The following is an 11,650-nucleotide window of genomic DNA, read 5'->3' on the forward strand; positions in this document are numbered from 1 at the left end:
ACAAGAGCCAACCTTGCAGGGATTCTGCTGGACAAAGTGGAACAATTTGAAGATCAAAAAGGGTAAAAACTTCAGTGGATTGAAATGCATCCAGTGCTGTAAAAATCTGCACTTCTGCTTCTGGCTAAGACACAGCAAAAAAGACTGGACTTACCCTTCTGCCTGAAAAAAAAAAAAACAGCAACAATAACAAACACAGGCAAAACATATGAAATAATATTTTCTAGACACAAGACAGGAGGTGACAAAGGACATTGGTACAATTGTCTAAGCTTACTGCTTTGATGGTTTTCAGGTCAAGGCACAAAAAAGGCATTTGCAAAATCCAATATCCATTCCTGATTTAAAACTCTTCGTCAAACTAAAAATACAATGGTGCTTTTTCATCTGTTGGCAGTAGGCTATTTAGTGGTAGGTTTTACAGTTAATATCCTACTTGGTGGTAAAAGTGGAAATGTTTTTTCCTCTAAGATCAGGAAAAATGCAGGGATGTTCGCTTCTATTCATTATTTTAGTGAAGATGCTAGTCTGTGCTATAAGGCAAGAAAAAGAAAGAAAAACACCTAGATTGGTAAGGAAGAAGTACAACTACCTTTATTTGCAACCAACACAATCTTCTATTAGGGAAATCTTTTTTTTTAATGATTTTATTTTTAATCTCTACATCCAACATGGGGCTTAAACTTACAATTCCAAGATCGAGAGTCAGTAGTATGCTCTACTGGCTGAGCCACCCAGGTGCCCCTTGTGTGTTCCTTTAAATATAGTATACAAGAAAAGGCAAAACTGTAAGGGACAGAAGTCAAATCAGTTGCTCCCTCATGTAGGGAGTAGTAGGAGGAAAGGAATGACTGTAAAGAAGCACAAGAAAACTTTTTATGGTGATGTGAATGTTCTATAGCTTTTTTTTTAAGTTTATTTTGAGAGAGAGAGAGCATGAGTGGGGTAGGAGCAGAGAAAGAGAGTGAGAGAATTCCAAGCAGGCTCCACGCTATCAACGCAGAGCTGATGCAGCACTCAAACTCATGAACCACGAGATCATCACAGAGTTGGAGGCTTAACTGACTGAGCCACCCAGGCACCCCTATTTTTCTAATAGTGACGTGATTATGTACTTGCCAAAAATCAACAAACTGTATATCTAAAAAGGGTGTATTTTACTATAGGTAACTTGTGCTTCAAAAAACCTGAATTTCAGAAAAAGAACACCTGGGAAAAAACCAATTAATGTAATCACCCATCTTAAAAGATCCAAGGGGAAAAAAATCACAAAGTCCTATACATAGATGCAAAAGTGTCATGGAATTCAACATTCATTCACAATAAAAATTTGCAGGGACACCTCAGTCTGTTGAGTTTCCAACTTTGGCTCAGGTCATGATCTCACAGTTCTTGAATTCAAGCCCCATGTTGGGGTCTGTGCTGACAGTTTGCTCAGAGACTGGAGCCTGCTTCGGATTCTGTGTCTCCCTCTCTCTCTCTTTCTCTCTGCCCCTCCCCCACTTGCTCTCTGTCTCTCTCTCTTTCTCAAAAATAAACATCAAAAAAATTAAAAAAAAAAAAAACATTAGACAAAGTCAGCCATTACCCCCACAACTATTTTTCTGGCTGAAAGATCTTATAAGAAATAAGTTATTTGGTTAGTACACTCAGGTGCAATAAAAGTTTTGTATTTAATGTTGATAACCAAAAGACATACCTGTTTTGAATAAACCAACAAACTGAAACTAGCCTTAACACCAAATATTTTTCCCAGATCACGTGAACCTGAAATTCCTGTGCATTAGTTTCTATTATATTTTTGAGAGTTTTTTTATGACTAGTAAGTTCATGTCAGTGGTTATGTATTTAAATCATTAAAAGACAAGTCTAATACAAATTAACTTTAAAATATCATCTAGAGGTAGAAAATACCGCACATCTACAACACACATATAGAGACACACATAAACATGCAGACAGACATAAACAGAGATTTTCGAGCTTCTGTTTTACTGGTTATAAAAGAAGTTGGATCTCAGTTGTTTTTCTGGCAGATGGAATAAGTCAAAGCCACCTGCTCAGATGGCTAAAGCTCTTTCAAATGAATTTCCCCGTTTATTTTTTTTCCGATAAGAATTACCTTCCCAAAGTTTGTGCTTTGATCTTTACCTCTTAAGGGCACAGGGAAAGAATGCAAGTTACAAGCCTATTAAGATAAATAGGGGAGGTTTGGGGATGGGTACAAAAGGATAGGTGAGCTTTGAACTGCCTCTGGAGCCGCATCTCCAGCTTTGCAAGGATCTGTGAGGTAAAAACAGTTGCTTTTGGGGCCCCTGGGTGGTTCAGTCGGTTAAGTGTCTGACAGCTCTCGGTTAGTGAGTTCAAGCCCCACGTTGGACTCTGTGCTGACAGTGCAGAGCCTGCTTGGGATTCTCTCTCTTCCTCTCTCTCCCTGCGCCTTCCCTATTCTCTCTCTCTCTCAAAATAATAAATAAACCTTTTTAAAAAACTAAAAGAAAAAACAGTTGCTCTCAACTCCCCCCAAGAATTGCCTTGTAGCCTAAATGACGTCATAAGTTGACTCACCCACTCAATTGCATTATTTTCTATTTACTTAGGGGGAAAGTCCTAAAAAGATTTCTATCGGGCTTTGAGTGTCAGCTTCCAATGTGGCCAAATTTCTGATCATAGAGTTATTAAGTCCTTTTAAGTACCTTGTCAGGTTTCAGCTTGGACAAGCAGTAAATATTGCTGGCAGCCTTCAACAACCCCATGGACCCAGGAGGCATCCTCAAAGAGGGTGCAAAAGATATTATCTTCGCAAGATCCAGAGCCATTCACAAAGATCAATAACCAGTGCCCTGGATTTGGAAAGGTAAAGGACAATGTGAAATTTTATTTGTTTCTCCCTATTGGGTACTACAGACAGATCTAGGACAGCTGATTCTGGTACAAATCCTCACCCGTAGCTGGCTTCTGCCAGTTTTCCCAGGACCCCAACTGTTGGCTCTGAGTGGGGTTTAAAGTAGAGGATGTGGGGTGTCTGGGTGGTTCAGTCGGTTAAGCCTCGGGCTCTTGATCTCAGCTCAGGTCATGATCTTGAAGGTCATGAGATCAAACCCAGTGTCGGGCTCCATGATAACAGCATAGAACTGCTTGGGATTCTCTCTCTCCCTCTCTCTCTGCCCCTCCCCACTTGCTTTCAATCTCTCTCAAAACAAATAAAATTTAAAAAATAGTTAAAAAAAAATAGAGGATGTAACTCGGCAGAGTTTACTAGAATTGGGAAAAACATTTCATTGATTTTAATTTTATTTTTTCCTTGGATGTTTAAGGGAATAACATAGCAGTAGGCCAGAAAAATCTCTGAGTCCTATCATCTCTGAGAGGGACCCATACAGGGGCCATCCTTTGGAGATGGATATGGGGATGTCCATAAGGCCACTAACTTGGTGGACTTTTGTTTATGGTCTTATAAAGGCAATTCAGACTGAAGATGACTAGAATTGAGTACTCACCTAAAGGAGGGTGAAGGTGAGCCATAGGAGTCTTGTGGTTTAGGTCTTTTGTTTTAGGGATGTCTTATATCTTCAATGTTTCATTAGCCTTTGGCAAGAAATCTTTTAATGAAGCTACATAGGAATTTTGAAGCCCTTTGGAGCCTTCTGCTTACCAATTAAAATAGTCATCCCATTCTGTTTGTTGATTCGGGAACCCTTGCTTTCAAGCACATTTCATTTATTTATTTATTTATTTATTTATTTATTTATTTATTTATTTTGAGAGAGAGAGAGAAGGCAGGGTAGGGGCAGAGGGACAGAGAGTTAGAGAATCCCAAGCAGGCTCTATGCCCAGTGCAGAGATTGACACAGGGCTTGATCTCACAACTGTGAGATCATGGCCTGAGCCAAAATCAAGAGTGTGATGCTCAACCTACTGAGCCACCCAGGCGCCCCTCAAGTGCATTTCTTAAAATGAACTTATCAGGTTGAACATTCCTCATAAAGCCCATTGTCATTCTAGGTTGTAATTTTCCCCGAGGGCTGGCAGCAGTTTGGTGGGACCCTTAGCCACAAACTTAGTTCAACCCATGTTTCTGTCTAGTCATATTTTGGGATTCCCCACTTTGACAGCTACCAAGCCAGGTTCTTGGAACACAAAATTCTGGGTTTTCTTTAGTAAGATTTTTGGCCATTTTTATAGATATATAGAGCTTGTGGGACCTTAGTTCTTAAGCAGGTGTCCTGGAAGGTGGCATGCTTAACTCTTTAGAATTTTAAGGATCCCATTTCTTTGACTAAGCCTTTGGGTCTCTCAGAGCCAAACTGATACCTAAGAGGGAGGTGGCGTAGGGTAAAAGATTGTGTGGTAGTTATCAATGTACCTCATCACACGGAAATTTCTTGAGGTTGGTGGGTGACCTAGTCTTCCTCTAACCCATTCCAAGAAACAGTAATATTGCTACCATAGCCAGGATTTAAGCCCAGGAATCAAGGGGTAGAAACAGAGGCATCTTTCACTAATACCCCTAGTGACCCACCAGCAAAATTTTTGCCTCCTGTTCCCACAACCACATGTTCTGCTGGCCCAGAGGTCTTAGTTCCAGAGAGTGGGAGGCTTCCACCTGGAGACATAGCAATAATTCCACTGAACTATGGCCACTTTGGAATCCTCATGCCTCTGAATCAACAGAAAGTCACCATGCTGGCTGAGGTGATTGATCCTGAGTACCTCAGGGAAAATGGACAGCTGCTCCACAGTGGAGAAGAGGAGGACTACATTTGGAATACAGGTGACCCCTTAGGATGTCTTTAGTATTGCCATGCCCTGTGATTAAAGTCAATGGAAAACTACAACAACCCAGTTCAAACAGAACTGCTAATGGCTTTTAGTATTTATGTGACAGGATATTAAGGAGAAGCATAAACATCACTCAAAAACATTACCTCCTTGGGGCGCCTGGGTGGCTCAGCTGGTTGAGTCCCCAGTTCTTGATTTCAACTCAGGTCATGGTCCCAGGGTCGTGGGATTGACTCCCAAGTTGGGCTCTGCACTGAGCATAGAGCCTGCTTGGAATTCTCTCTCTCCCTCTTACCCTCTGCTCCTTTCCTCTGCTCACACTTTTTCTCACTGTAAAACAACAAAATAAATAAACAAGTACACTGGGGCACCCGGATGGCTCAGTCAGTTAAGTGTCCAACTCTTCAATTTGGCTCAGGTCAGGATCTCACGGTTTGTGAAATGGAGCCCTGCGTCAGGCTCTGTACTGTCAACACAGAGCCTGCTTGGGATTCTCTGTCTCTGTCTCTGTCTCTCTCTCTCTGCCCCTCCTCCACTCATGCTCTCTCCCCCCTCTCTCAAAAATAAATAAATATGGGCACCTGGGTGGCTCAGCTGGTTAAGCATCTGACTTTGGCTCAGATCACGATCTTGTAGTTCATGAGTTCGAACCCTGCATTGGGCTCTATGCTGACAGTGAAGAGCCTACTTGGGATTCTATCTCTCTCTCTGCCCCTCCCCCACTTGTGCACGCTCTCAAAATAATAAATAAACCTTAAAAAAATTACTACATCAACAAATAATATCACATGAGGCCCCTGTCATTGTCCCTAAAAAAAAAATAAATAAATAAACAAACACACTTTTTTTTTAAATAAAAAAACTATTACCTCCTCTTCTGGGGAAGGGGTTAGGGAGTTTTTGGTTACATACAGGATAGTTGTATCATGTTAGGTGGAAGTATGACCTTGTTATTGCCTTTATATAGAGCTTAAGTATGGCTTAGGGTGACGCATATTGGTACCAAGTAGACAAGGGGTGATGTTGGTGATGTTTAATTTTGTATGTCAACTTAACTAGGCCACAGGGTGCCCAGATATCTGCTCAAACATTATTCTGAGTATGTCTGTGAAAGTGTCTCCATATGAGATTCACATTTGAACTGGTAGACTGAGTAAAGCAGATTGCCCTCCATAATGTAGGTGGGCCTCATCCAATCAGTTGAAGGCCTGTAGAGAACAAAAAGGTTGACCCTCCCAGGAGGGAGCTTCTGACTTCCTTGAGCTGGGACATTGGTCTTTTGCTGTTGGACTTGAATTGAAACATCAGCTCTTTTTGGATCTTAAGCCTCCTGGCTTTCTGTCTGGAACTCATGCCATGGGCGCTACAAGTTCTGAGACCTCAGACTACATATTATATATATATATATATATATATATATATATATATATATATTCTGTTTCTCTGCAGGACACCAAATAATACAGTAGTTAATCATATCTGCAAATGATGAGTGTATTTTTAATTCAGTCATGCTTGTTTTTTCTTGCACTGACTAATGCCCCTTAGAGGGAATGATAATTGGAATTACTATCTTGTTCTGATTTTAAAAGAAATCAGTACCCAAAATGACTCATCACCAAGTACAATATTTTCTGTTGGCTTTTGTTAGCTAGTTTCTTCAGGCTAAAGAAGATCCCTAGATTACTAAGTTTTTAAAATCATGAATGAATATTGGATGTTATCAAATGCTTTCTCTGCATCCATTTAGATAATCCTGGTTTTTTTTCTTTAATCTGTTAATGCAGTGAATTACGTTAATAAATTTTAAGTCATTAATCTGCTAACGTGCCTTTTTGGGACAAACCAGACATGCTTATGATGTTTTTAAGTATTTCAGTTCACAAATGTTTTGACTAGGATTTTGGTGTCTATGCAAAAGTTTTAGTTTGGCTGAAAATTGTATTTCTTGTTCTAGCTATGTTTTTTAGCCTCATAAAATGAAAAGCTTTTCTTTTTTCTGCTCTGACAATTTTTTGTGAAGAAATGCGTTCTGCTACAACACATGATTTTGTATTGCAGATCAACGCAGTGTTATTTTTTTTCCATGTTTACTTATTCATTTGGAGAGAGACAGCATGCACAAGAGCACAAGAGCACAAGAGCGGGGCAGGGGCAGAGAGAGAGGGAGAGAGAATCCCAATAATTTGTCAGCACAGAGCCTGATATGGGGCTCGAACTCATGAACCATGAGATCATGACCTGAGCTGAAATCAAGAGTCAGACGCTTAACCGACTGAGCCACCCAGACTCCCTATGGCCCACAGACTGGCTCACCCCCTATGGAAAGTTTCTTGGTTCATCTGAGATTTTCCCCCCAGAACATTAATATTTTATACTTCAGGTAAGAGGATCTGAATGCAGGTAAACCAACAGAGCTGAGAGCAGTCCACCTGGGAACAGGACTGATCCTGACACCACTGTCTCTCTCAGCTCAGTGTGACCACCTGCTCTCACTCTGAAATGCTTTTGTGTGGTCTTCAAAACTCAGTGACATGAACCCTTCATCATATTCCCTTTATCCAAGGTTCTTGCCCCTTTTTATTTAATATTTATTTTTGGGAGAGCACAAGTGAGGGAGGGGCAGAGAGAGAGGGGACTGAGGATCTGAAGCAGGCTTCTCACTGACAGGCTGACAGCACAGAGCCTGATGTGGGACTTGAACCCATGAACCATGAGATCATGACCTGAGCCAAAGTTGAACACTTAACCAACTGAGCCACCCAGGCGCCCTGCACCTTTCTTTTTTTTTTTTTTAATTTTTTTCTGTATCTCCCTCTTTCTTCCCCTCCCCCACTCACACTCTGTCTCTCTCTCTCAAAAATGAATAAACATTAAAAAAATTTTTAATAAAAAAATAAAAGTGAAATATGAAATTATCATATGATCCAACAATTCTACTGTTAGGTATATGCCCAAGAAAACTGAAATATATTGTATTAGTCAGGGTTCTCCACAAAAACAGAACCAATTTGTGTGTGTGTGTGTGTGTGTGTGTGTGTGTGTGTTATGTGGAGAGAGAGAGAGAGAGATTGAGAAAGATTTACTTTAAGGAATGGCTCACACAGTTATGCAGACTGACAAGTCAAAAATCTATAGAATGGATCAGCATGCTGGAAACCCAGGAAGAGCCAATGTTGCATTTCAAGTGTGAAGGCCATCTACTGGTCAGTCTTTTGTTCTGTTCAGGCTTTCAGTTGATTGCATGAGGGCCACCACATTATGGAGGAGAATATGCTTTACTCAATGTCCACCAGTTTGAATCTCATCCAAAAAATACTCTCACAGAAACATCCAGAATAATGTTTGACCCACCCAAGTTGACATATAAAATTATCCATCACAAATCCACCCCTTTGTCACCTTGGGACCCATTTGCATCTCTTTAAATCATACTTAATCTTCAAATAAAGATAATAACAAGATCATACTTCTATCCACCAAATGTGACGCATCTATCCCTCAAACCAAAAATGTGCTAATCTCTCCCCAGAAGAAGAGGTAACGTCCTTAAGTGATGAATATTCTTCTTCTTGGTATCTGTAACTAAAATACAATGATACAAAGGAAAAAATGCTTAAATACTATGGTATAAAGTCAACAAATCTTCTCTTACATTAAGGGAATAAGAAGGAAGAAAACAAAGCTTTATAAACAAACATGTTCATAACACAAAAAATGAACTCATGATAATTACAATCCTTGTTTGTATAACTGGTCACATGGTTGTAGCTGATATTTATAACTACCTTCTTCCACTATCCATTTTATATTCCCTTTTCCATCAGCAAGCACATCAGCTGGTCATGGTTCTTAATCCAGTGACCCTGAAGGGTCTGGGTCATCCATTAACAGTCTTATCTGGATTGAATTGTTTTCCTTTGGTGATAGTTACAGGTCATTCATAGTGCCAGGCAACCACCAGCTCTATATAGTTTCAAAACATCTGATTCATCTCCAAAGAAAACTCTTTTTTCAATTTTTTTTTTTTTAGAGAGAGAGAGCACGCACAGTGGGGGGAGAGGAGCAGAGAGAGAGAGGGAGAATCCTAAGCAGGCTTCATGCTCAGCATGGACCCTGACGTGGGGCTCAATCCCATGACCCTGGGATCATGACCTGAGCCAAAATCAAGAGTCAGATGCTCAACCGACTGAGCTACCCAGACGCCCCAAGAAAACTCTTTACCCATTAAGCAGTTACTCCCTCAATCCTTCCTCCCCCACCCAAACCCAGGGCTCAGCAACCACAAATGTGTGCTTTCTCTCTGTAAATTCACCTATTTTGGATATTTCACGTAAATGCAGTTATGTAGCCTGTCACCTTTTGTGGCTAGTCTCTTTCACTTAGAATAATGTCTTTGAAGTTTATCTACATGGTAGCATGTGTCAGTACATCATTCCTTTTATGATGAATGATATTCCGTTGCCTGAATATATCATAATTTGTTTATTCAAGCACCCCTTGATGGACTTTTGGGTTGTTTCTAACAACAAAATGCTGCGATGAGCATTTGTGTATAAGGATTTGTGAGGGGGGCAGGTGGGGAGGCCAGGCCAGGTCTGGCTGCAGTGGAATGGGAGGCTTCTAAAGGCACACACACCTCACATGTGTCCACACAGGACATTCAGGGAGGGCTCAGGGGGATATCCTTAGGTACAGATGACCATGCCTTTCAACATCCTTGAATCAGAGACCATGCCAGACATGTCGTTTCTCACACAAACCACGTCCCCCACTCTTTCAACAAAGGGGAAGGTGGAATATGTATAGCAACCCAAACCAGGGATCAGAAGCTTTGAAGCTAGCCATTAAATGAACCTGAGGACATATAGTTTTACATTTTTTAATGTTTATTTTTTAAAGATTTTTTAAATGTTTATTTATTTTTAAGCGGGGGGGGGGGGGGGGTGGGGTGGGGAGAGAGAGCAGGGGAGGGGCAGAGAGAGAGGAAGGCACAGAATCTGAAGCAGGCTCCAGGCTCCAAGCTGTTGGCATAGAGCCCAATGTGAGGCTCGAACTCATGGACTGTGAAATCATGACCGAAGCTGAAATCGAAAGCTTAACTGACTGAGCCACCCAGGCACCCCTAATGTTTATATAATTTGAGATAGAGAGTGTGAGCGGGAGAGGGGCAGAGAGAGAGGGAGACACAGAATCCGAAGCAGGCTCCAGGCTCTCAGCTGTCAAGCACAGAGCCTGACTTGGGGCTCGAACTCACGAACCTTAAGATCGTGACCTGAACCTCAAGATTATGACCTGAGCCAAAGTTGGACACTTAACAGTCTGAGCCACCCAGGCACCCTGATAATTGTAAATGAATTTTGCAATAAAAGTCATCTGGTTGTTAAATTGGAAGGTAGTCTAAATATAAGCATAAACATAAGTATATAACCTTCCAACAAACTGATATCAGCAGCCCTGGGCTTTAAATTCCATGTAATTTTGTCAGTTGAAATACTGGAGCTGAAATTATGGAATTTCATAATTTACTCCAAAGTAAAAGTTGTTGAGCTTTTACCAGGGTTGTCTGAGGAGTCCCTTGTCTCCCCTGCTGTGTGGCCTTGGGGGAGTCACTGTACCTCTCTGGCTCCATTGTGTCATCTGTGCAAGGGGAGCAATGACCCTTTGCCACTGCATGGGGCTAAATTAATTACAATGGATTTTCCTTTCTTCCTCAAGCCTGGTTTCTTGGCCACCCCCTCCTAAGCCTCCTGTCTTCTGTTTTCCCTCCTAATGTTGGGGGGCCTCGGGCTCCGTCCTCACCCTCTGTCCACATCCTCTGCCCAGGTGAGCACATCATTCCATGGCCTTGGATACCACACTCACTGATGGCATCTCAGCTCTATCTCCCACCCTGGCTTCTTCCCTCAATTCCAGACTCATGAAATCCAACCAACTGAATGAGATTCTCGGCTTTCCTGTGTCCCAAACTGAATTCTTGATTTCTGCCCTCCAGGGACCTGATCTGCCCCGGTCTGGGTCCTGACATTCTACTGCTACTCTGAATGCTACTGCCTCCTCCCAGGTGCTCCAGCCGTGACGCCTTCATCTTCCTCACCCTCAGAGCCAGTTCTTGCCCATGCCTGGAGCCCATCCACTCCCCTTCCCTTCCACCCCCAGCGGCCTGGCCACAGACCCTCTCACCTCCCTCTGCACCACCGTGAGGGCTCTGTCCCAATTACTGATGGTCTATCCTGCACTCTGGAGCCAGTGGGATGCTCTGACCCTGTGATTCCAGAACCTGCTTTGTGACACCTGCTATGGCCTGGTCTGTCCCGTTCTCAGCAGAGAAGGGCTGTGAGGGACTGTGTGAGCCTGGCCGAGCCACCACAAACACCCAGTTTGTATGGACCTTTGCAGCGTCAAGTTTGGGGCCTGTCACCAGCGAAGTGCTCCATCCTTCCCAAGTTATAAAATGGGTAAAGGCAGAGCCAGATCCAGGCCTCCTGACTCCCAGCCTCCGCCAAGAAGAGGTGCCTGGACAGCTCCAGGCAGGGCCCTTGGATGTGGTGGGGGAAGGGAGAAGGGTGACAAGGCCTCTGCTCATTCCCTCTGTCAGCTTTGCCCAAATCCCTGTATCCCCAAAGCCTAATCCACCCTGACTAATGGAGCCCAAGCCGGCTCAAGCCCCATGGGATGAGCCTGAAAATCCCTGGGGCTAGGAGCTTACCACCTGTCCCCAGCCTGCCCTCTGCTCTCTCTCTCTCTCTCTCTGGATCAGAGAGCCAGATCCGGGGCCTCAGACAGGGATGATGGTAAAAGTATATTGAGGCTAAAACCCCCTCACCTTGGCCCTCAACCATGAGATGGGGAAATTCAAGTACAGAGA

This window comes from Felis catus, chromosome A1 (genome assembly GCF_018350175.1).
Source record: "Felis catus isolate Fca126 chromosome A1, F.catus_Fca126_mat1.0, whole genome shotgun sequence".
NCBI lineage: Eukaryota > Metazoa > Chordata > Mammalia > Carnivora > Felidae > Felis > Felis catus.